The sequence below is a fragment of the Jaculus jaculus genome, chromosome 14 (assembly GCF_020740685.1).
Source record: "Jaculus jaculus isolate mJacJac1 chromosome 14, mJacJac1.mat.Y.cur, whole genome shotgun sequence".
Lineage (NCBI taxonomy): Eukaryota > Metazoa > Chordata > Mammalia > Rodentia > Dipodidae > Jaculus > Jaculus jaculus.
The window spans coordinates 10,128,194-10,152,769 of NC_059115.1; the positions used below are offsets into that span (position 1 = coordinate 10,128,194).

The window sequence follows — 24,576 nt, forward strand, 5'->3', positions numbered from 1 at the left end:
TGAAACAGTAAATCAAAAGATAGCATTTTGCCAGGCCTGGTGGCGCACACCTTTAATGCCAGCACTCGGGAGGCAGAGGTAGGAGGATTGCCATGAGTTCAAGGCCACCCTGAGATGACAGAGTTAATTTCAGGTCAGCCTGGACCAGAATGAGACCCCACCTCGAAAAACCAAAAAAAAAAAAAAAGCATTTTAACAGTTTTTAAAAATTAGGACTATTTAAGCTTATAAATATATAAGGCTTTTAAATATATCATTAAAACATTTACATTTACATACATTTATATTTTAGGTTGGTATACCAAAAATATAATGAAAAATTAAAGTGGCCACAAATTATATATTATAAATTTTATATACATTATATATACATATATATTACACATATATATAATTTTATTATTTGTTAACATAAAAGACAAATGAGCTCATAATTAAAAAAACCCTTTTTGTTGCTGTTTAACTTGAATATTGGTTTGTTTTTAATAAGTTATTTTTAAGTTTGAGTATATAGTTTTTTATCTTTTGATTGAGCCTGTTTTATATTTTATATCTGATTTTAATTTGCATTCTTAATTATTTACTGTTTGTAGTATATTTTTGGGGAGTGTCCTTGAGACTGAATTTTTCAAATTTTTTTTTAAGTCTTTGGGTCCATGGCTGAGGAATATTATTTTTTATTTTTAATCTGTTGACACTTGTGATATTTTACTATGGCGCGTGCGGAAGTGGCTTGAGGTTTATCATTTCCCTTGCTGTCTCTGACTCTTAAGGATGAAAGACATGGTGGGATGAAGGTCATCTTTTTAAAAAAGTATTTTATCTTTTGTAGTGTCCATGAGACCCTTAAGGTCTCTGGCTATCTATGGAGTAACAGTTTGTAATGACTGGATAGCTAAAGTAATAAAATTGTACAAAGACCAAGTATTTATAAGGAATAATTTTACTTTGATGAGTTTGTTTAAAAGATTTTCAAAAAAAAATTATTATTGTATCTGTAGAGTGTCTTGAGGAGGTAGCCAGTAGTTATATTTATTTATATATTTAGAGCTTATAAAATTTTTCTCTCCTTTTTTTCTGTCCCTGATGTTTTCAGTATTTTATACAATAATCACATGCAGTCCTCTCTTTTAGTATGGGCTTTACTCATGTGATTTTAGTATTTTTCCTTTATTATGGGCTTAACCCAGGGCTACCTTGGTGTCTTTGAGTGGGTCTCTTGTGTGCTTTACCAGACCACATACCTCTTTAGCGTTAATTGGGAGTCTACTTTTTCTAGATCAGGTGTCCCAAGTTAGACATCCCTGTTGGCGTTGTCAGCTGTTGGTGTCAACTGAACTTCCTTTTAGGTCCTGAATGACCAGTGTTGAGGAACTGAGCTGTGACTGGGGTGAATCAACAGAACTAGGGGACTTTGGACAACTTTTTTGTACAGGAGCCAAGAGGATGCAGCCTGCAGAACACTTACTAGAGTAACTCTGTGTAGACGGTTTATGTAGTTATTAGATAATGGCTTAAACTAAACAAAGTACACGCAACTCTCTGTCTCAGAATCAGGAAACATTTTTGCTAGCGTGAAGCTATAGATGAATATTAGACCTCTCTAACAACAGGACAACAGACATCACAAGCTCTGTTCCTAGCATTCTGGAATAAGCACAAATGTCCTTATTTCCAAAATAATTGTGTCAGCAGAATCACAAAGTGTTCTGTGAACAGAAAGCTTTTATTAAGACTGGCTAAAAACTCCCTATAGGAAATATAGAGATTGTCATCACTGGTTATGAACTTTAACTGCAGATATTTGATGTTTACCTGATGGTGATTGATTTTGCATTGATTTAGTCTCTCATTATGTCTTATAACAGTGGAAATGTTTACTCTGTGCCATTTTATGTTGGAAGTATGTGACTTGTTTTGATTTTACAGGACTCACAGCCGAGGGACAATCAAATTTGGTAAAACCTGTGAGTACCTTTAAACTTGGACCGAATGTGATGTGCAGTGTGAGATGGTTATGAGTCTAAGGAGGGCAGGGCCAGAATGTGGTAGTTTTTTCTATATTTGAGGAAGAGAGAGGGGAGGGAAAGAGGGAGAAAGAGAATGGGTACAGCAGGGCCTCTAGCCATTGCAAATAAACTCTGAATGCATGTGCCACCTTGTGCATCTGGCTTACATGGGTACTGGGGAATTGAACCTGGGTCCTTATGCTTTGTGGGCAAGCACCTTAACCACTAACCCATCTCTCCATACCAGAATGTGGTAGTTTGAATGTATCTTCCCCCTAGACTTGACTATTTTAATAAGCTTGTAATTTGGATCTCTAGCTGCCTGGCTAGAGGAAGTACCACTGGGGGGAGATCCCAGAGCCCAGCTGTCAGGGGGGCAGATTGATACCAGCCCAAAGGTGTGAGAGAGCAAGTCTGTATGCTCTGGTTGGTTTGTGTGTGCTGGTACTTGTGTATGGCTTGCTGCAATTTTTATTGTGTTTGGATGTATGGAAGTAAGCAGCTTCTTCTGCCCTTAATGGGACTTCCCTTGGATCTGGAAGATTGAAATAAATATCTTCCTCGCATTAACTATGTTGGTTTGGATGATCATCTCAGTCACAGGAAACAGAATACAACACTGTGTGTGAAGACTCCCTGCTACCTTGAAAGCTATGATCCCTTTGGAATACGAACTCTCAGTTGGACAGGTCAGAACTGCTGCTCTCTGGGTCCTGGGTTCCCAGCTCTGAGGGTTACAAGGAAGCAGGCCAGTGAGAACTTGGATAAGCCTGAGGGAGGGTTCTCTATGCGTTTAGAAAGACCTTGATGAACCAGAGGGCAAAGGTATCAGATCTGTGACATGGTTGGACATGTGTCTCTTTGAACACTATTGCCCAAGGTGCTCCTTGAATTCAGTGCTCCTTTTCTCTAATTGAAAAGATAGGGTTGATTGGAGAGAGGTTCCAGAAGGAAAGGGGTTCATCACCTGTTTTTGGAAGTCTCTGAGTTTTCAGAAGAAAATGGACAAAAGGAATTCAAGGATTTGGACCAACATTTGTTCCTGGATAGATTTCAAGGGTAGAAATCTGGGACACATATGATTCATGTAGTCCTCAAGAGGTCAAGTCTCCACAGTGGTGAGAACTGGCATATTAGGGTTGGGATGCTGTGTCACTTCTCCCTCTCAGAGCCTCAGCCAGGTTGGAATGCAACATTTAGTATCTTCCTTTCCAAGGCCTGATGGTCACTCAGTAACTGTTTCAGGAGTAAATTGGTGGATATCTTTTATGATTTTCACAAAGATCCTTGGAGAAAATTGATTAAGTAATACTATTTTTGTAAGAGAATGCATAATGAATCTGGATACATACTTCTATTATATGAAATTTTGTGTTTGTGTGTGTGTTTGTGTATGTTTTAAAGGTAATTTTAAATTATTTATTTATTTATTTGAGAGAGAGAGAGAGAGAAAGAATGGGTGCACCAGGGATTTCAGCTGCTGTAACAAACTCCAGATGCATGCACCACCTTGTGCATCTGGCCTGCACAGGTCCTGGGGAATGAAACCTGGGTCCTTTGGCTTTGTAGGCAAATGCCTTAACTGCTAAGCCATCTCTCCAGCCCTGGATATTATATTTTGATATCCAGAAACAAGTCATTCTTGGATTTAGAGATTTCCAAGGAATTTTCATAAAAGTCATGTAATATGACTACTTTGCTAGCTTATTTTATAATTTTACTGGTAAACTTTTATTATCTTTCAAAAATGTCTCTAAAAGGCCTTGCCATGGTTCATCCTGCATCAGGAGTCAAAAGAAATTTCCAGGGCTAAGGGGGAAGCTCAGCATGTCCCAGACTCCTGCTCCCCAATCCCCCCGCAAGAATTCTCTGCCACCTCTCCCATGTAGCCCTATAGGGAGCTATAGTATCAAGACTTGCTAGTGTCATTTTAACCAAGCACTCCCTCTTCACATCTGTTGCCATGATTTTCACACATATATGGCTTAGATCATTGCCCTTTTGGCCCCATCATCCCCCTCTCAATTCAGTCCTGCTGGGTCCACAGCCATTCAGCCATCAGAGAAGCCCCATTTCAATTTCTCCCTCTAGGTTTTATTCACCTCTGCTCATTGTTTCTTGTCTGAGAATGGTTGCTCTCTTTTCCTCCTCACCTGATGCCTCTAGCTTATTCTTGGTTCCTTCTTTCTAAAACTCAGCTCTGAGTCAGGATACCGGGAAGTCTCCCAGTGCTTACCAGTGCTTCCCTCTACTAATGGAGCCTCCTCTGCAGATCTCATCACTTCCTGACTCTAATGTCTGTCTTGACAATCTGATGTTCTGATCTGATAGTCCTTTGTTGTCTGATGACAGTTATGTCTTTGGCCCTCCCACAGCTAGTCATTTTCATCCTTAGGATCCTCCTCTATCTGAAACATCCCCTTTTTTGAGGTTTTTCAAGGTCTCCTTTTAGCCCATACTGACCTGAGACTATGTAGTTTCAGGGTGGTCTCGAACTCACAGTGATCTTCCTATCTTTGCCTCCTAAGTGCTGGGATTAAAGGCATGTGCCACCATGCCCAACTTGAAGCATTCCTTTCTGAGCTAATTGCCTATTGTGTTATGTTTCCGTTGCTATGACAAAATACATGAGAAAAACAAAGAAGGAAAAGTCTTGATTCAAAGTTTCAGAGGCTTCTGTGCATGGTCACTCAGTTCCATTGTTGCTGGGCCTGTGGAGCAGGGTATGTAGTAGACCACAGCTATTCACCCCATGCAGCTGGGTAGCAGAGAAGAAGCGGAGAAGATAGACCTGCCCGTTTAAAGGACTATCTCCAGTGACCTATTTTCTCTAACTGGGCCCTACCTCCTAACGACCCAGTCAACTGTGAACTCATCCCTGGACTAACCCATTGATGAAGGTAGCACTCACATGATCAAATCACTTTCACAACACCTCCACCCAGAGCTAAACCTCCAACACACGACAGTAGTTCCAGTATTCAGATGCTAGCTATAACTATTTCTTTGATCATGTCTCTTAGTTTTTGTCTTGTTTTCTAATTTCTTTTCTTTTTTGGAAATTCACTTAGTATGCCTTTCCAGCTTGCTAAACCATTTCTGACTGTACCTGTTTTGCTGTTTATATTTCCTGTTGTGTTTGTTTTAACAATTACATTGTAAGCCTAATATTCTTATTCTGTTCTTTTGTTTGATATTGCCATTTCCTTTTGCTTAATACCATGTCTTATCTCAGTACATGTATCAGTAGGCTTTTAAGTTTCGATTTTAAATCTAAGACCATCTCTTTTAAAAATATCTCCTGGGCTGGAGAGATGGCTTAGCGGTAAGGTGTTTGCCTGCAAAGCCAAAGGATCCCTGTTCGATTCTCCAGGACCCACTTAAGCCACATGCACAAGGGGGCGCGTGAGTCTGGAGTTCGTCTGCAGTGGCTGAATGCCCTGGCACGCCCATTCTCTCCCTCTCTCCCTCTTTATTTAAAAAACGTCTCCTGTGCTGGGGCTGTAGCTCAGTTGGCAGAGTGCTCACCTAGCATGCATGAAGTTCTGAGTTCAAGTCTCAGCACTGTATGTATCAGGGAGGGTGACCTACACTAATTTCATCACTGGGGAGGTGGAGATAGGAGGATGAGAAGTTCAAGTTGAGGCTAGTCTGAGCTATATGAGACCCTGTCTCAAAAACAAGAGGCTAGGGAGGTGGCTGAAAGGTTAAAGGTGCTTGCTTGTATAGCCTGCTGATCTGAGTTCAATTCCCAATCCCCAAATAAGCCAGAAACAAAAAGTGTCACAAGCATCTAGTGGTCATTTGCTCTGGCAGGAGGCCCTGGTGTTGCCCATGTGCACATGCACACACACACAAATAAAAAATTAAAACAAAAAAACTTTCTTTTCTGGTGGAGTCTGTGATATGAAGTGTCACTTTCCTACTTAGGCTCAGAACATTGTCTACTACTGTGGCGAGTGAGTGCGTTCTTGCGGTGGTATCCATGCATGTGGTTTATGCCCCATGAGTTCACAGGTGGGCATGGATCCTGGGGTGGTGAGGTCTAGACACCCTGGGGGTATGTAGGGAAGTGCACGTTAGACTCCTTGAGAACTAGCTCTGAAGACAGTTATGACTAGGGTAGTGCTTGCAAATCACAGCTGCATTGTGAGAGTAGGTGCACATGAGCACTAGGGACACAGGAATGTTGTGGGCAGTGAGGGCAGATTTGGTTTACAGGAGGGAGCGGAGTGTAAGGGGACACTGAGCTCGGCTGAGAGCTCTGCCAGGTTCTGCTGATGTCCTCGAACTCCTCACAGGCTCACCAATGAGATGACGTATGTGTCAGCGAGGACAGGTCAAGGTTGGGGATCACGGCTTGATCACAGAGGCGTGAACAAGTGTGGGAACACTGGAAGGTCCCACAGTCACACCACAGGATCAGAAAGGGCCTTTCAGGCCAGAAACTAGCAGTAAAATCACTACTGATTTCCAGTGCTTTCTAGGATTCATTTTAGAGAAGAAAAGAAAAACATAGATTTGCCTTAGAGTTCAGAACATGAGACTCAAGGAATCATTCCATTAAAAAGTAGAGAATTTGACTCTGCCTTTCGGATGTTATGTTGTAGAGGTAGCAAAGCTGAGGTAGGTCTAAGGAGAAGAGTTTGGTAAAAAGTTGAGGACAGAATGAAGAGCAAGACATAGGACTAAATGAAAATGAGAAGGAACCATATGGAGTGGCGTGGAGGAAGTTCTGTCTCTGGTTTAGAGACTCAGCCAGTTTTGGAACTAGCCTACCATGGAGATGACTTCTTCATTAAGGTGATGGTCAGGCACAGCCTGGAGCCTCGCTACTTCACCTTACTCTCCCACCCCATCTTACTTTATTTATTTTACTGTTTTCAGCTTACATCCGCTCTACCTAGACTGAGATGTGCCTTAGCAGGAATGTGTCAAAGGAGGACACCTTTCCTTCTCTTTGTGAGGGACAGTCAAGGTCTGTTCATCTCTCATCCACTTAGTAGAGCAACAGAACTCCTAGTAAGTGCAGGCAGAATGTTAGCCGAAGGACCCAGTTGTCACAAACTGTCACCCTTGTCACTTAAAACTTTGTGATTACACAAAAAATAGGAAGTGATAAGTAGTCTGGAGAAAAATAAAATGCAGTGCATTAAGGAAACATGCAGTAGTAGGGGCAGGTGAGGAAGGCCCACGTGGAACAAGAGAAGATTCTGTAGGCAGGGAAGAGCTGGCAGAGCTGGTGAAGCAGACGCCGGAGCCCAGAACGGAGGTCACAAAGGGTTGGCCTCTTCGTGGATGAAGAATTGTGTGTTTGCGACCAAGGGCTGTGTGCAAATGAGATGACAGTGACATTGGAAGAAGTGGAAGGCTCTGAGTTTGGCCTACAAACGGGTTTGCCTTGTCCTCCAAATAAGCGAGCTCTGAAGAGAACAGTCCCGGCTGTATATCCAAGGACCTGGCGTTCGTATGCAATATTTAATGAGGTGATGGCTACAGTTATCTCCAAAGTGGCAAAAAGACAGCAAATCAACTTTAGCAAGCAAAGTTAGTTCATAGGCTACTAACGATGACTGAGATAAAATCATTTTGCGAACAGAAAAAATACAGGCACATTAACTTGGAAGTGACAGTGATGAGACTGATACCTGACTCCACAGGGGAAAGGATGGTAGGGAAGTAATGGCAGTGGATGTAAAAATGCTGAAAATAGTTGGGCCTGGTCATCTAGACCTGTTCCCTTTGAAAGCCAAGGCAAGAAGGCCTGCTTTGGACAAGTCAGTGAGGTGATTATCCAAAAAATACAGCAAAGGGCTGGAGAGATGGTTCAGCAGTTAAAAGACCTTGCATGCATCCCCTTGTGCTTCTGGCTTTGTATGGGTACTGACAAATCAAACCCAGGCCTGCAGGCTTTGCAAACGAGTGACTTTAACCACTGAGCAACCTCTGCCACTCTAAGTGCTCATAGTCTCTACTGATTCTGTTCAATAGGGAAGTAAAATCTATGTATGGTCTAAAGCCAATAGAAAAGGTAAGTTAAAAGGCCTGTAGTGAATCTGAAGTGACGAAGGGTGGGCCAGGAAAGCACTGTGCCTGACACCCAGAGATGGACCTGGGTCATTTCCCTGGCATCAATGAGGGAAGAGCCTAACAGAGAGAAGGCTGGCTGAGCAAAGGGCAAGGAGGACACTGCCTGGAGGTCTGAGCCAGTCTACGTGCCCCCATAGGACATGCAGAAACTCCCAAGCCCACCACATGTAGCCATCCTGGTTCAAACAGCCCCATTCTGTTAGCACACCCAAACCTTTGTGATGCTGTGAAGAGCTGGCCTCGGGACACAGCCTACACAGTGACACTGCCCTGATGATGGTGCAGCAGGGACCTGTCATAGGTTGCCCTGAAGACCTTGGCCTGGCTAGGTGTCAAGATGACTGCCAGTGCATACACGGCATACACACTTGTTCTTTGGGTTCAACGTCCCACCCGTGGATGACGTTCTCATAGGTGGTACAGACACCTGAGTAGACTAGGCACTGCTGCCAGGTGAAGGGCATGGGTACAGTCAAGGGTCTGGATATCCCAGCTGTTGATTGCCTGGTAGAAGCCACTAAACAGATAGCCCTGAGCCAGCACCAAGTGGTTGAGGCCCATGAGCTCTTCAACCTCAGCTCAGTATCCATGATGTCCCAGACCTTGGTGAGCCACCGATGAGCATGTTTTATGAGGACACCATCATGCAAGCAGGGTTGTCATGGACCCGGATGGTGTTCACCTGTGCACTCTGGGCATCCCACGCAATGGTGGAGCAGTCACCAGACTCAGTGTATTCTTTGCACTCCTGGATGCAGAGTGCCAGCCTGATGCCAGTGTGGCCCTCCAGCGTCATCTGGTGCTTACAAGTGGTACACAGGCCCCTCACTTTGATGGTCTTCTCAGAGGAGCCACTGAAGAGCAGGTCATCTATGGATTAGGCAGACATCAGGCAGGGCCCTGGAGGCCCACAAAGATCTCCTGAGAGTCAGGATCCTAGGATGCCCATGTTCTGGCATGGATTGATGTGGGGCAACATATTCAACATGGTACCTCATGAGCTCACTGAGCTTAGTGCGGTTCTCATCCAGGACACCAAACGTGAGCTCCAGGCTCTTGTCCAGGTGGTCAGTCTTCTCCATGAGTTTTCCCAGCATGGATCTCAGAGAGGCGATCTTCTGATCCAAGTAAGCACCATGTGCATCTCATGGAAACAGTTGTCTGTCTGCTGCAGGAACTCCTTCAGGCCATCAAAGTGGCACATTTCCGTGTGTGTCACGTGTGTCCTGCTTCCCTATGAACCCGTGGTTGGGTTGGGGACACTTGATGAGCTTGCACTCTGTTAGGTGGGCCTCTAGGTTCCTCTTGATCAGGTAAGGGCAGCTGGGGATGTGAGCACGCAGGTCTGTACTCACAAACGCCCTTTTGCACATTCTGGCTTGATGGTGAAGGGGAAGCCTGGCAGGTCCACTCCAGAGACTCTGGTTTTCCTCGTGCACAGTGCACAACAGCCACGTCCACACCGAAAAAGCTCCCCGGTCTGCTCGGCTGTGGCAGTGTTGTCCACAGGACACTTCTCTGACTTCAAGGTCCATCCTGTACAGAATGTGCTCCCACAAGTGGTGATCATGGGGTCCTGGAACATGTTGCAACAGAGTTGGCAACACAGCTTCACCAGGGGCTGCTTGGCAAACACCAGTGGCTCTGGCACCTCCTCTTGCTCCTCGGCAGCTTGTTGTAGTGACCTTCTGGTAACTACTGGTACAAAGCACTCAACAAAAGCAGCCGACGGGGTGGGGGGGGGGGAGATTTATTTTGGCTTACAGTTTTGAGGAAGCTCCAGAATGGCAGGGGAAAGGATGGTATGAGCTGGGCATCACTTCTGCAATGGTAGGTGGGCAACAGCAGCAAGAGAGTGAGCCAAGTTATAACAAGGGAGAGCTGGCTAAAATAGCCAAAAACCCACCACTAACAACATAATTCCTCTACCTCCCAAATTGCCATCAGCTCGGAACCAAGCATTCAAAACACATGATATGGGGGGACACCTAATACAAACCACCACACAGGTAGAACTCAGAGTGCGGGAGTGGACAGGGATGTAACAAGTTGCATTGGTAAGGGGTGCTGATGGGGTCATGCTGTCCTCATCCCAAGAGGATGCTGGACGCAGAAGGTTCCTTCTAGAGCTGTGTTCTAGAGCTGTGTATGTGTTGCTCCCATCTGCTTTGGGGATGGTAGTGGATGACCAAAAAGGTAGACCCAAAGGTCATTTCCATCCTGACCCCTTCTGCTGATGTCTTCAGCGGCCTGAGAGTGACAGTGCCAACCTGTTACCAACTCAGTGTCCTATGTGCATTGAAATTATCCTTCAAAGGTCTGGGAGTACTGTCACACACCTGTGCTTCCATCCCTCAGGAGGCAGAAGCAAGAGAATCTCAAGTGATGAGGCCCTGTCACAAAAAAGAATATTCTTTAGAAATCAAGATGAAATATAGAGGTGAAAAGGACTCATCTCATTTCCTTAGAAGTACGTGCTCTACCATGTTTATTGCTGTTCAATTTATAATAGCTGGGAAATGGAACCAGCCTAGATGTCCCTCAACTGATGAGTGGATAATGAAGATGTGGCACATTTATACAATGGAGTTCTACTCAGCGGCAAAGAAAAATGAAGTTATGAAATTTGCAGAAAAATGGATGGACCTGGAAAGGATTATACTAAGTGAGGTAACCCAGGCCCAGAAAGCCAAGCACCACATGTTCTCTCTCATATGTGGATCCTAGCTACAGATGATTGGGCTTCTGAATGAGAAGGAAAATACTTGGTAGCAGAGGCTAGTAAGTTAAAAAGGAGACATAAAGGGGAGAGAAAGGAAGGGAGGAGGATACTTAATAGGTTGATATTGTATATATGTAAGTACAATGATTGTAATGGGGAGGTAATATGATGGAGAATGTAATTTCAAAGGGGAAAGTGTGGGGGTGGGGAGGGAGGGAATTACCATGGGATTTTTTTTATAATCATGGAAAATGTTAATAAAAATTAAAAATTAAAAAAAAAAGAAATATACAGGTGACCCCAAGTGGACCTGCAATAAAATAAACATTAGGAATAATTCCTTAGGAACAAGGAGAGTTATTCTAGACTGGAATATGAAAATAAAGGAGACAGTGAATCACACTGGTGATTTCAGTGGGTCCTCCTAGGAGGAGTCTGACAAAGACTTGTGCTCCAAAGACGGAGGGTTTCTGGGTAAGGAATTGGGGGATGCTCACCATGGTGCTGAGAAGAAGTGACAGAGGAGTGCTCAGCACTGAAATACCTCTATCACACCTTCCAAGGCTCAGGGTCCATTGCGGAATAGGTGGCAGAAAGAATGTAAGAGCCAAAGGAAGGGTAGGACTCCTTACTATGCACTCTTCCAGACACAAAATGGCCTGGATATTCATGACCTCACAGTGCGTGACACCTCCTACATAAGACCTTCATAAAAGGAAGAAAAGATCATGACATCAAAATAAAAGAGAGATTGATTGAGAGGAGGAGGGGATATGATGGAAAGTGGAGTTTCAAAGGGGAAAGTGGCGGGAGGGAGGGAATTACCATGGGATATTGTTTACAATTATGGAAGTTGTCAATAAAAAAAAAAAAAAAGAAGAAAAATCACTGAGCATGTCTGTGCTTTCCCAGTTTTTGAGCCTGAAGATTACTTGGTGACTTGTTAAAAATGCAGACCCCCGACCCTCTCCTAGACCTACTAAATCTAGAAATCTGTATTTACAGTCTCCACTCTAGATCCTTGTTACTCTGTGAGCAGATGTATGTCTGTCATGGCTTTTTCATATAAGCTCTAATGTAGATCACCTGCACAAAGGAGGAAGCCAGATGGGCTTGGGGTTCTGATAGGTCCACCTGGGGCAGGGCCCAGACATGACTGATGACTGAAACCCAGCCCCTCACAGCGATGATGCTGGAGATGACAGTACTACTTCAGGCTGCATGTGGCCTGGGGAGCAACCTAAGAGCCTCCATCAGGAGTTTATACGAAAGAGGATGTGACACCTGGACATGAAAGGGACTGCTGAGCTGAACTAAGTGTGTGTATTGAGGGGGGAGTCCAGGTGTCAATTCAGAAGACAACAATGACAGCTAAGAGAGTCCACACAGCCTTTTGTGCTTTTAGAAATAGCTTAGTCCTCCATCATGTAGACTCATAGTAAGACTTCCTTTTATTCCTTTAAGCTTGTTTATTTTTATTAGCACACAAAGAATTAGGTTGCATTCTGTTGTTGTTCAAACAGTTTAGAAATTTTTTTAATTTATTTTATGAGACACGGAGAGAAGCACAGAGACAATGGGTGCACCAGGGCCTCTAGCCACTGCAAACAAACTTCAGATGCATGCACCATCTTGTGCATGGCTCTGTCTGGGCACTGGGATATCAAACCGGGGTCTGTAGGCTTTCTAGCAAATACTTTAACTGCTGAGCCATCTGTCTAGCCCCTTAAACAATTTTTTTGTTTTCTTTCCCCCTCTTCTATCTCATTCCCTTCCTACTTCTGCCTTCTCCACACCATTGTTTCCTTTCTACTTCAATTCAGCCTGTTTCCTTTTGTTTTCCCCATTTCTTTTCACTTCTAGTTCCCCACTTTTGGTCTCCTATCTGGATTATAATCTGTACATATGTTTTGTTTGTTATTTTGAGGTAGGGTCTTACACTAGCCTACTCTAACCTGGAATTCACTATGTACTCTCAGGCTGGCCTCAAACTCACAGCTGTCCTCCCACTTCCTTCTCCCAGGATTAAAGGCATGCACCACGATGCCTGGCTATGCACACTCTTACCTACAAGTATGTACTCATAAACAAACATTAAAAACTAGGTAAGTTCACCTTTCTGAAAATGACAAGGACTACCAAAATATATGACAACCCACACTATATGTATAAAAGGATACATTATTTTTCATTTGTGTGTTGGGATTTCTTCCTTCTCTCAGCTAATATTTGTTTTTATTGGTTTTCTAGAAATGATTTTTATGCCTTATGTGAAAGATGCATAATTTCAAATTTCCTTTTATCAGATTATGACACAAAGATAAAGTATAATTGACATATAAATTTTTTTTAAAGTTGAGATCAGGCTGGAGAGATGGCTTAGTGATTAAGCGCTTGCCTGTGAAGCCTAAGGACCCTGGTTCAAGATTCAATTCCACAGTACCCACATAAGCCAGATGCACAAAGTGGCACATGTATCTGGAGTTTGTTTGCGGTGGCTAGAGGCCCTGGTGTGCCCATTAATTCTCTCTTTCTTGCTCTGTTGTTCTCAAATAAATAAATAAATAAAAATTTAAACATTAAAAAGTTGGGATCTACATGAAAGAGTATGTGATTTTTGTTTTACTGAGCCTGCCTGTAACCATATATATATATCCCAATACAGAAAGTTCATTGTCAGAATATATGAAAGCAATGGATTTCTGTATGTGTTATTTTTGTATCCTGAAGCTTTATTTAAAATTTTTATTAAATCCAAGAGTTTTCTGGTAGTGTGCAAGGTTTACTTAAATATAGAATCATGTTGTCTGCTAATAGTGTTTGTTTCTGTTCTTCCTTTCCTATTTTTATGCCGTTTCTGCTCTTCTCCTATTGCTATAGTGAAGACTTCAAGAACTATAATAAATAATAGTAAAGATACTGGGCACCCTTGTCTCATTGCATATTTTAGAGGAAATGTTTTTAGTTTTTCCCCCTTTCAGAATAATGATGGCTATAGGTTTTCACTCATATCCTTTATTATTTTATTTTGAGGTATGTTCCATCTGTTCTTAATTTCTTTAGAATGTGCATCATCAAGAAGTGGTTAACTTTGTCAAATACCTTTTCTGCATCTATTGAGATAATCATATGATTTTACCCTTGACTTCATTTATATGGTAAATTATGTTTATTGAGTTGCATATGTTAATCCAACCTTGCAACCCTGGGCTGAAATGAGATTAGTCATAATGTGGTGTAGTCAATTCCATGTTGTTGGGATGAACATCCAAACAAGACACAGTTTATGGGAGGAAGGGGTTTATTTCAAGCTTAAAGATCCAGGATGAAGTCTATCACTGGCCAAAGAACCTGCTTCCACACATCTAAGCAGAGAGAAACAACTAAACAGCCAGCAAAAACCAAAAGGAGCAAACACAACCCTGCAGAAAGCAGGGGCCTGGAGTTCAGACTGCTCTGCATCCTTTTGGCCTGGAATCAAATCTGCCCCCAAACATACCTTTGGGCTGGACCCCAGGATTATTCCCCCGTGACACCCCATGTAGTCAAGTGGCTGGGGACCCAAGTTACAAGCTTTAATAAAACACCTGAGCCTAAGGGGTACATACATTGAAGCTACCACATGGTGTATAATCATAATGTAATGTGATCTTGAATTCTGTTTGCAAGTATGTGGAGTATGGGCAATCAAACCTGGGTCCTTCGGCTTTGCAAACAAGCAAGTTAACCACTAAGCAATCTCTCCAGCCCCCAGACTTTTCTTTGTGAGGAGACTTTTATTTACGTATGTATGTGTTTATTTATTAGCTTTATTTATTTATTTAAAAGGTTTTATTTTTATTTATTTATTGGAGAGAGAGAGTGAGAATGGGCGCACCAGGGCTTCTAGCCACTGCAAATGAACTCCAGATGCATGTGTCACTGTGTGCATCTGGCTTACTTGGGACCTGGAGAATTGAACCTGGCTCCTTAAGCTTCATAGGCATGTGCCTTAACTGCTAAGCCATCTCTCCAGCCCTATTTACTAATTTCATATGAACAACTTCTTTACATATAGTCAATGTAGATGAGGATTTCTGTGGGTTTGAGGCCAGCTTGGAGCTACAGAGTCAATTCCATGTCAGCCTGGGCTAAAATGAGACCATACCTCCAAAAAAAAAAAAAAAAAATGAGGCTACAATAAAGACTGAAAATTTTCCATTTTTTAAAAAATATTTTATTTATTTGTAAGCAGACAGACAGACAGAGAGAGGGAGACAGACAGACAGACAGATAATGTATGTACCAGGGCCTCCAGCCACTGAAAACAAACTCCAAACATAGGCACCAATTTTGCTGTAAAAAATTAGCTAACCCATGGGAACTTTAGCACTGAGGTTTTCATGATCAACAGTTAGGCACATGTGGTGGAGCCGTTGAGACTAGCCAGGTAGACCTACTAAAAGGAGAAATGGTGGACAGTCACCTCTTAAGTCAACCTTGAATAACAGGCCAGCAACGAATGGTACCTTGTTTTAGGCAAGACTGCAGCATGCTTACTGCTTGTTCAGGCTGAGGCAGCCCCACACACTTTGTGGTTTTGACTAAAGGGCCACAGATGTTAGCTTCCCTGTGCATTGCACCCAGTGTGTGGTGGCATTTCTGTAACAGGAAAACTCAAACAAAGGTAGCTGTTAAATAAAGATTGTTTCAATAATGACATCTTAGTGGAGACTGCCACAAACAGTGTTGGCAGTACCCTGTGGTTAAAATAAGGAGTGGCATCTAACCCCATTCTTGGCCACACTCATGGACCCTCCCCTCCCAGGCAGCCACCCTGGCATGGTGTCCAGCCCTGGCATGTCACTTTGGCACTCTGCAAGGCTCACAATGGCGCTGTGACCCTGCCTTGAAGCTGACCTTCAGCTGGTCTGTCCTTCCCCTGGCAGCTGAAGAACCTTTTAACTTCAACAACACCAGTGGAGCATCATCTGCTCCATTCCTCAGCCAACTCCCTTTTCCCAGGCTCAAGTAGAGAAGCCAGGAGTGTGAGTGTGGCCACTGGCGAAAACTGGGCATGATTTCTACCAATGCCCCGACACACTGCATATGCAGGACAGTCTGAGCAATGAGGACATCCTGTGCCGTGTGGATAGTACCCTAGGAAAGGTGTCATAGGCCTGGCATATACCTTGTGGCTCAGAGAGAGTCAGTCTATTGTGGTCCACAGGATTTTAAGCTGTGATGGGTTCTCCGTACACCTGACCTGCAGCCCAAACTGCAGTTTATTTCTGCGCTGTCTTGTGACCTTGGTTCCAATATTCATCTTTTTTTATTTTCATTTTTTATTTTTTGGTTTTTCGAGGTAGGGTCTCACTCTAGTCCAGGCTGACCTGAAATTCACTCTAGTCTCAGGGTGGCCTTGAACTCACAGTAATCCTCCTACCTCTGCCTCCGGAGTGCTGGGATTAAGGGCGTGCGCCACCACGCCCGGCTTGGTTCCAATATTTAAAGAGACAATGGTCAGCATGGATGGAAATTAGCCCCAGGCGGTGAGCACGAATTTCATCTTGGATGATGGATGTGCAATTGGTCACCAGAACCGTCTCCACAGACAGTGTTGACACGCCAGCTAACAGGATTTCTGCGAAAATCATTGGGAAATCCCCACCACATCGAGCTCCCCAGTTTACATGCATATGTGCTAGTTCTGCGTGGAACGTCTTCTCGAAGTAGTCCTGGTCCAGACATCTGGTAAGCAATCAGTAGAATGGCTGTTTTGAACCCTGAACTCCCCTAAAACCATATGACTCTGCATCACCCCCACTGCCTGGACCACCTTTGAGTCTCTACAAGACTTCTGCATGTGCTAGGACACCCAGTTAGCTCCCAACTGGACACCTCTCATCCAGTTAGCTTCCCATTGGACACCTCTCACCTAGTTAGCTCCCAATTGGACACTCTCTAATCATTCAATTCCCATTAGACTTGTTCCATCCAGTTAGCTTCCCATTGGACACCCTCACATCATGTTAGCTCCCCATTGGACAACCTCTCAAGTATGTTAGCTCCCCATTGGCTGACCTGATACCAAGCAGGAATTCTACTGTAGCAACCAGCGGCAGACTTTCACACTAGTAGAACCAAACATTCTGAGGCAGCTGGACCTTATTTTCTGAGATGCTGGATAACAGAGAAGTATTTATTTCATCAATGTGATAAAAGACCAATAATTTCAGGGTGATGATGGACCAGGCTCCAAGTTCTTTCATGTTTTTATTTTTGTTTTTCCTGGAATCTCCACCTCATGTATGCTTGCCTTATATGCCATCTCGTGTGGGGAAAATGGATTTTCCAGGTAGCTTCAACTGTCGGTTTTCCTTTTCAAGGGGAATTTAAAGATTGTTTCTGGGGAAATGAAAAAACAGGAGAGTAACATTTCACTGCTAAAATTTCTTTTCAAGGCAAAGGAAGGGCACATGAAATCAGCGACTTTACCAAAAAGCCAGGAATTTACCTGAGTACATTAGGATCATCAACTTCTCTCTCAACGGCTTCCTCCAGACACACAGGTAACATCTGATACTGTAAATAAAAACAATTATGCCAGACATGGTGGCACATGCCTTCAATCCCAGCACTCAGGAGGCAGAGGTAGGAGGATTACCAAGAATTCAAGGCCACCCTGAGACTACAGAGTGAATTCCAGGTCATCTTGAGCTAGAGTGAGACCCTACCTTGAAAAAAACAAAGTAAATTAATTAATTAAAATGGTTATCTGTTGCCTACACTGGCTTGGGAGGCCCAAGTGGGTCATCCAAGCTTTCCTGTACTGTGTCATGCTAGATGGTGAGGGAGAACCTTAGCAAGCTCTCACGGCTCCCTAGAAGCCACAATGGTTCTGGATTTAAGAACAGCCTTACATTGGGTGACCAAAGTTGCCACCTCTGTGGTCTCTTGCAGAATTTAGTGTCTGTCATCAATCAGCCCCTGGGTCCTCACCTTAGTTTGGAGGCTGCCCGAGGCATGGTTATGCAGTGTCTCAGGGAAGCAGCTGAATGCCCCACAGCTAGAAGAAATGTCTGGATATAGTTGTCATCTAAAAAGCACTTCACTTTTGTCCATTTCTGGTTTGGGAGCATGAATAATGTTGCAGTAAACTTAGAAGTGTCACCATTTCTCTGACAGCCAGATTCCAGTTCATTTGAATAATAGTCAGAATGAGGATGTTTTGGATTGTATGGTAATTCTGTTTAGTTTTTGAAGACAAAACAAAATGACTGTAATTTATAATCTCATTAGCATAATTTATATCCTCAGCATACTGGAAACCTTTTACCATATCCATGTCCTTTCAAGCACTTGTTTTATGCTATCATTTCAATAATAGCCTCTCTTCTTTTAAGGAAGATTTAATTTATTTATTTGAGATAGAGACAGAGAAAAAGAGGCATACACAGAGAGAGTATGGGCACAGCAAGACCTCCTGCCACTGCTAACAAACTCCAGATGCATGCACCACTTTGTGCATCTGGCTTTATGTGAGTACTGGGGAAACCAACCCTGGTTGTTGGGCTTTCAGGCTTGGCAAGCAAGCAAGCACGTGCCTGTAATTGCTGGGCCATCTCTCCAACTGGATAATACCCTTTCTGAAAGTTGTTCTCAAGCTGCAAGAGGCCTGTAGTTTGGCATATTCATATTGGAGGTCTGAATTGGTTAGAATCCAAGGATCAAGCAAGGATCTGTCACTAGAAACCTTTCTCTGCATTCATGCTGATGGTTGTAGACCCATTTAAAATCATTTGTTTTTCTGTGAACCATGGACATTTGCACAGGCCTAGTCTTGCTTGTAGAGCTTGGAGGTTTAGGGTGGAATAGGTTAAAGTGGAGGCAGTGTATGAACAAACTCATCGTAAGGGAAACTCGTGAAATCCCGAAGTTGTTGGTGGGTGAACTGTTGGAGAGAGCTCCAGAGGTGCTGAGCAGAGGTCCACTGTTTTATTATTACTTTTCTTCTAACTAGTAATATTTTTCATATGTCTGGGTTTATGCATTACTTTTCATTGCTCTTAACAATACAGACCGTATTTTGTTTTCTTTATGTGTGCCTGTGGTTAAAGTGCTTGTCTGTGAAGGCTTCAGGACTCAGGTTCAGTTCCTCAATACCCATGTAAGCCAGATGCACAAGGTGATGCATGCATCTGGGGTTCGTTTGCAGTGCCTTCATGTGATCATTGATCAGTTTGACATATAGGATTTTGAATTCTTTTTTGACATATCCCCTATTTGGGTAGTTTTGGCTTCGGTTATGGGGGGAGTTAGGAAGCTAGAAATGTATCAAGGTGAGTTGATCCCTCCAATTCTTTGTGTTTCTTTGTTGTTTTTTTCACATCTGATATAAATTAAATGTCCTATTACTTTTAAAAATATTTCTATTTATTTGCAAGCAGAGAGAGAGAGAGAGAGACAGACAGACAGAGGGAGCATGTGAGCACAGTACCTGATCACTACAAATGAACTCCAGATGCATGCACCACTTTGTGGGTCTACCTTTTACGTGGATACTGGGGAATCTAACCCGGCTGGCAGGCTTTTCAACAAGCGCCTTTAACCACTGAGCCATCGCCCCAGCCATCCTAACTACCTACTCTTTTTAGTACTGGTTGGTGGTTTGTTTTGTCTCTGTAGGACTTCCTATAGGCTGCTTCACGAGTGATTGTAGTTTTTACCTCTTATTTATCAATCTGGTTATGATCAGCTGTAGTTGACCATTTTGCATGACTCTTATGATTCTAGGTTGGTATTACTGATTTGGGGTAATGTGGTGATGGCTGAAGTTCTCTGGAGTTCACTCTGTAGTCTTAGGCTGGCCTTGAATTCATAGTGATCCTCCTACTTCTGCCTCCAGAGTGCTGGGATTAAAGGTGGGCACCACCACACCTGACAAGAAAGGCTATCTGTACAGTCTGTGACTATAAACAAAGGTGCTCATGAAATGCCGTAGGCACAGACTGAAGCACTGGATGCAAATAGAACCGGATGCTTTTTGCAAATTTAAACCACATAATTCAGTAGGCAATGGACCGATATATTGATATTTTTCAGCTTAGACATTTGGAAACTGTGTGTTGGCTTTGTTCTCTGATTCCAAATTATCTCCTTACTTTCCTAAGTCTATCCTAAACTTGTCTCTTCTTTCTGATCCTCTCCTCTCCAATGGTCTTCAAGATCAAACAACTATGAAGCCCAAAGAATTCCTGAGGAATAAATATGAGTGAAAGGATCTGGAAGTGTGAGTGGGATCCACAGACATGCACTGTGGCATGGGGCTCTGCAGGATACCAGCTAGAAATGCACCATTACTCTAGGCAGCACCTTGGTATAAATTAGATCAAGTTGTGCCCCTTGGATGGTCAAATTTGTGACAGTGCCAGTTGGGGGTGATCAGGAAGTGGCACAGGTCCAGGCTGCAAAGCACAGGCTGAGTGTGAGATCAAGCTCCCTTTGGGTGACACGGTCGCCACACACACATCTGGAAGAGTCCCTCTTCAAGCAAAACTCGCCCAAGAGCACTTGCTTTTGGGTCTTTTTAAACAAGAAGGCCTCTTAGTGTCTTAGATTCCTCCAACTTCAGAGACACCTTACTTTTCACATTTGTTAAGTGCCTGCCATGAGTTGATTCCTTGGCCAGCCGTGTGTGTGTGTGTGTGTGTGTGTTTTAATTAATTACAGATATACTTAGTATGGATGCATCATATGTTGGTACCATCCTTTCCCTCATCCCTGTCCCCACTCTCCTGGTTTTTTTAATCATGTGCCTAGGATTTGATATAACTGGGTATGATAAGATGTGCAAACATGGAAATGAGTCATGAGGGAAGAAGCTTTTGTACTCACAGACGCCAAGCGGCAAGGTCACTCAGGAAGTACAAGAGTTGGCCAGCAGGCAGAGGGAGCAGGGGCAGCATGTGGGGAAAGCTTTTGCTCTGGCTTTCATGAGGAAGACAAGATAAGGCAGGGCAAAAAGACTTGTAAAGTACTTTGAATAATTTTGGTGGATTCCAGGGCCTAGAAGTTGTCCCTGACTGTCTAGTGGTGGGCCGTGGAGTGATGAAGGCAGGCAAGCACTGACCTACACCTAAGAGCCCTATGAATGCGATCATTGGGTAAAGGGAGGTGGTCGTCATCTATGGGCTTTGGATTGGTTGGTTTGCATGTGAAGGGTGTGCTGTACTATCTTTAGGAGTGAGCTGGTCCTAGAAGAGGTATTCTTGCCAGGGTTAATAAGGCATTCAAATGCCAAAGTATGAGCAAATACAGAAAACAATGCAGTTAACAGAGCCACCCACCCAAATGTAGCATTAATTAGCATTAATCTTCCCAAAGCATACTATGAATATTTCTCTTGATTTCTCATACCACACCATAATGCACACAGCTTACTTCTCCTTTTTTTGGCAAGAGCTTGTTTCTTGGGTTTGTGTTAGATGCTCAAAGAGTCGTCTGTGGTCAGTGAGCTTCAGTCTCCTATTGTAGGTTCTGATGCAGAAGCGAGGGAAGGAATGGCTTGTCTCATGAGACTGCTGGAAGATACCCATGTTCTCTGGAAACTTTTGGTTCTTCCTCATATGGAAATACTTATACCTCATTCCTGTGTATTGAAGAGAGAAACTTATGTTGAAACTGCACTGTAATTGCATTTTTTCATGCTTCACAATGATGCTGGCAGGTGTGTGTGTGTGTGTGTGTGTGTGTGTGTGTGTGTGTGTGTGTCTGTGATACTGGAGCTTGAACCAAGAGTATATACATGTTAGAGGAAGTGATTCACCACTGAGCTATATCCTCAGCTGTCTTTTTTACTTACTATTTTGAAGATAGTCTCTTGCTAAGAACACCATGCTGGTCTGGTACTCACTCCATAGCTCATGCTGGTCCTGAACCTGCAATCCTTCTGCCTTAGCCTCTCAATAGGCTAGTGATGATCATAATCTCTACAAAGGGCAATTCTTTGTTAAAAACTTTACAAAATAGATTTTACTTATTCATTTATTGGAGAGACAGAAAAAGAGGCAGATAGAGACAGACAGAGAGAGGGAGAGAGAGGAGAGGAAGTAGAGAATGGGTATGCCAGAGCCTCTAGCCACTGCAGATGAACTGTAGACACATGTGCGACCTTGTGCATCTGGCTTACATGGGTATTGGGGAATCAAACCTGGATCCTTTGGCTTTGTAGGCAAGCGCCTTAACCACTAAACCATCTCTCCAGCCTTGGGATTTATTTTCATGAGTCACTGTTAGAGACCCAGACATGGCAGTTATTGTCATGAAGGAAGAGGTTTATACTGAGTGTTAGCTAGAAAGATGTGTGTGTCATGTGGCGCCTGGGTATAAGTGAGAGATTCAGTCACTAAGGCCTTTGGGAGATAATAAGATCTTAGGGGGATGCCCTAATGCATGGGATTGGTACCTTAGAAAAGAGGCTGAGAAGATGGCTCAGTGGCTAAAGACACTTGCTCTATTAGCCTGCTGACCTGAGTTTGATTCGCAGCTCCCATATGAGGCCAGATGCAAGGTATCACATGCATCTGAAACCCCAGTAATTCCAGAACAAAGGCAGACCTGGGAGAGTCCTGAACTGGAGAGCTATCTAGATCACCGAACACAAAAAGAAAAGAGCCCCAGAGTGCTGTGTTTGGAATGAGATGAGAGGCTCATTTTGAGCCCAGGAGTTTGAGGTCACAAGGGCAACATACAGAGGCCTTACCTAGAAACAAACAGGAGCATAAAGGAATCTGCACAAAGCTGCGTTTCTCCTTGTGAAGAAAGAGCTCGATGGCACCATCTGTGATCAGGATACCAGCCCTCACCAGATGTTGAATCTGTGGCATCTTGACCTGGGACTTCTCAGCACCTAAACTGCAGGGAATAAATTTCTGTTGTTTTGAAGCCAACGAATTTATGGCATTTTGTTGTAGCAGAGTGAATGGACTAACTGAAGTATTGTAATTTCCTGTTTCCTTCTCCTCACTAATTTTCTCTACTTAATCTAAATCGCATGTCTGGATTCCTCAGAAAGCTCTAGGGATATCATAGACTCTTAGAAGCTTCTTTTGATAAAGAGCAGTGACTTTTCACTTGGTAACATGTAACTGCAAGGTGTCTAAAGCCAGGATGAAAACCTGACACCTTTCTGTTTGGCTGTCACCCAATAGTTGAGCTGTCTACTTAAGACCAACCTGTGCACCATCGTTTACTCTTACAAGCTATTCTTTCTCCCTTTTCTGCCTACTGCTAAATAATTGTTGCCTCTCCTCACTCATATGTTGAAACCCTTCTTTTCCAAGTGATGGGTTAGGTGATTAAGCCTTTGGGAAGCAATGAGGTCATAAGGGAACACTTTTTTAAAAAAAAATTGTTTATTTTTATTTATTTATTTATTTGAGAGAGACAGACAGAGGAGAGAGAGAGAGAGAGACAGAGAGAGAGAGAGAAAGAGAGAGAGAGGGAGGGAGAGAGAGAGAGAGAGAGAGAGAGAGAGAGAGAGAGAAATAGGCAGGTAGAGAGAGAATGGGTGCACCGAGGCCTCCAGCCACTGCAAACGACCTCCAGATGATGCACCACCTTGTGCATTTATTTGGCTTGCGTGGGTCCTGGGGAATCAAACCTCAAACTGGGGACCTTAGGCTTCACAGGCAAGTGCTTAACTGATAAGCCATCTCTCCAGCCCATAAGGGAGCACCCTTAATGTGTATGGTTTGTGCTGTTAGAACAGTAGCCGTGGTTGGCTGAGAAGATGGCTCAGTGGCTAAGGACCAGGGTTCCTGCTTGACTCTCCACAGACCTAATTGTCACTAAGCAGTGCTTATCTGCCTAATCATCTCACCCCCCCCCCCAAGGCTGTCCTCTTGGACTCCAGGAATAGCAGCAGTCCTCACAGGCCAGGCCACCCCTTTACGAATTACATTACTTGTTTCTGTGACCTAATACCTGACAAGAAGCAGTCTGAGGAAACAAAGGGTTTATTTTGTCTTACAGTTCTAGGGGGACAGGTCCCTGGTACCTGGGAAGGCATGGTAGCAGGAGTGGCAAGACAGCTTGTCCCATTGTATCTACAATCAGGAAACAGAGGGAAAGTGGGGACTGGGGATGGGCTATAAAACCCCAAGGCCCACCGCCAGTGATTCACTTCCTCCAGCCCTGAACCTTCCCCAAAAGCACCACAAGCTGTGGGATCCAGCGTTCAGACACGTGAGCCTATGGGGGACATGTTTCATTCAAATTACAGCACGATATGGGGGCAGTTATCTGTGATGGGGAGGAGATGCCCTGGAGCGGATCATCTTGTAGGAGCCAGATTGGTCTCCTTCAGTTGATGACAAGGGATTCACAAGTTAACAATTTTTGACCACCTTGCAGGGTTTGGTATGGGGAGAGCCCACACCTTGACTGTGCACACCTTCTGCCCCAACTCTTCCTCCATTTAAATATACTTTACTATCAGTGTCCCGGAGATGGACTTGGGAGTCACGGGATCCCATTATATGTTCCTCTTCCCAGTATGTTGATTCTTTCTCCACTTTTCAGTATTACTTGTCTCTTTAACTGACATATTTAATTTGCATAACAGGTGGTCAAGTCTAACTTAGGGGGCCGCCAGAGCCGGGGCTTCTGCCCTGAAGCTCCAGGTACAGAGTTGCTCTCATTTCTCATCTCCTCTTTGTAGCAAAGCTTCACAAAAGAGTTTTCCAAATTTGCTATCTCAAGCTGCTTTCTTTT

The 24,576-nt window shown here is 43.6% G+C and overlaps 1 pseudogene; it reads right to left on the reverse strand.

The window, feature by feature from the left end:
- Nucleotides 1-8,351: 8,351 nt before the first annotated feature.
- On the reverse strand, nt 8,352-22,688 carry LOC123454593 (annotated as a pseudogene).
- Nucleotides 22,689-24,576: the final 1,888 nt, after the last annotated feature.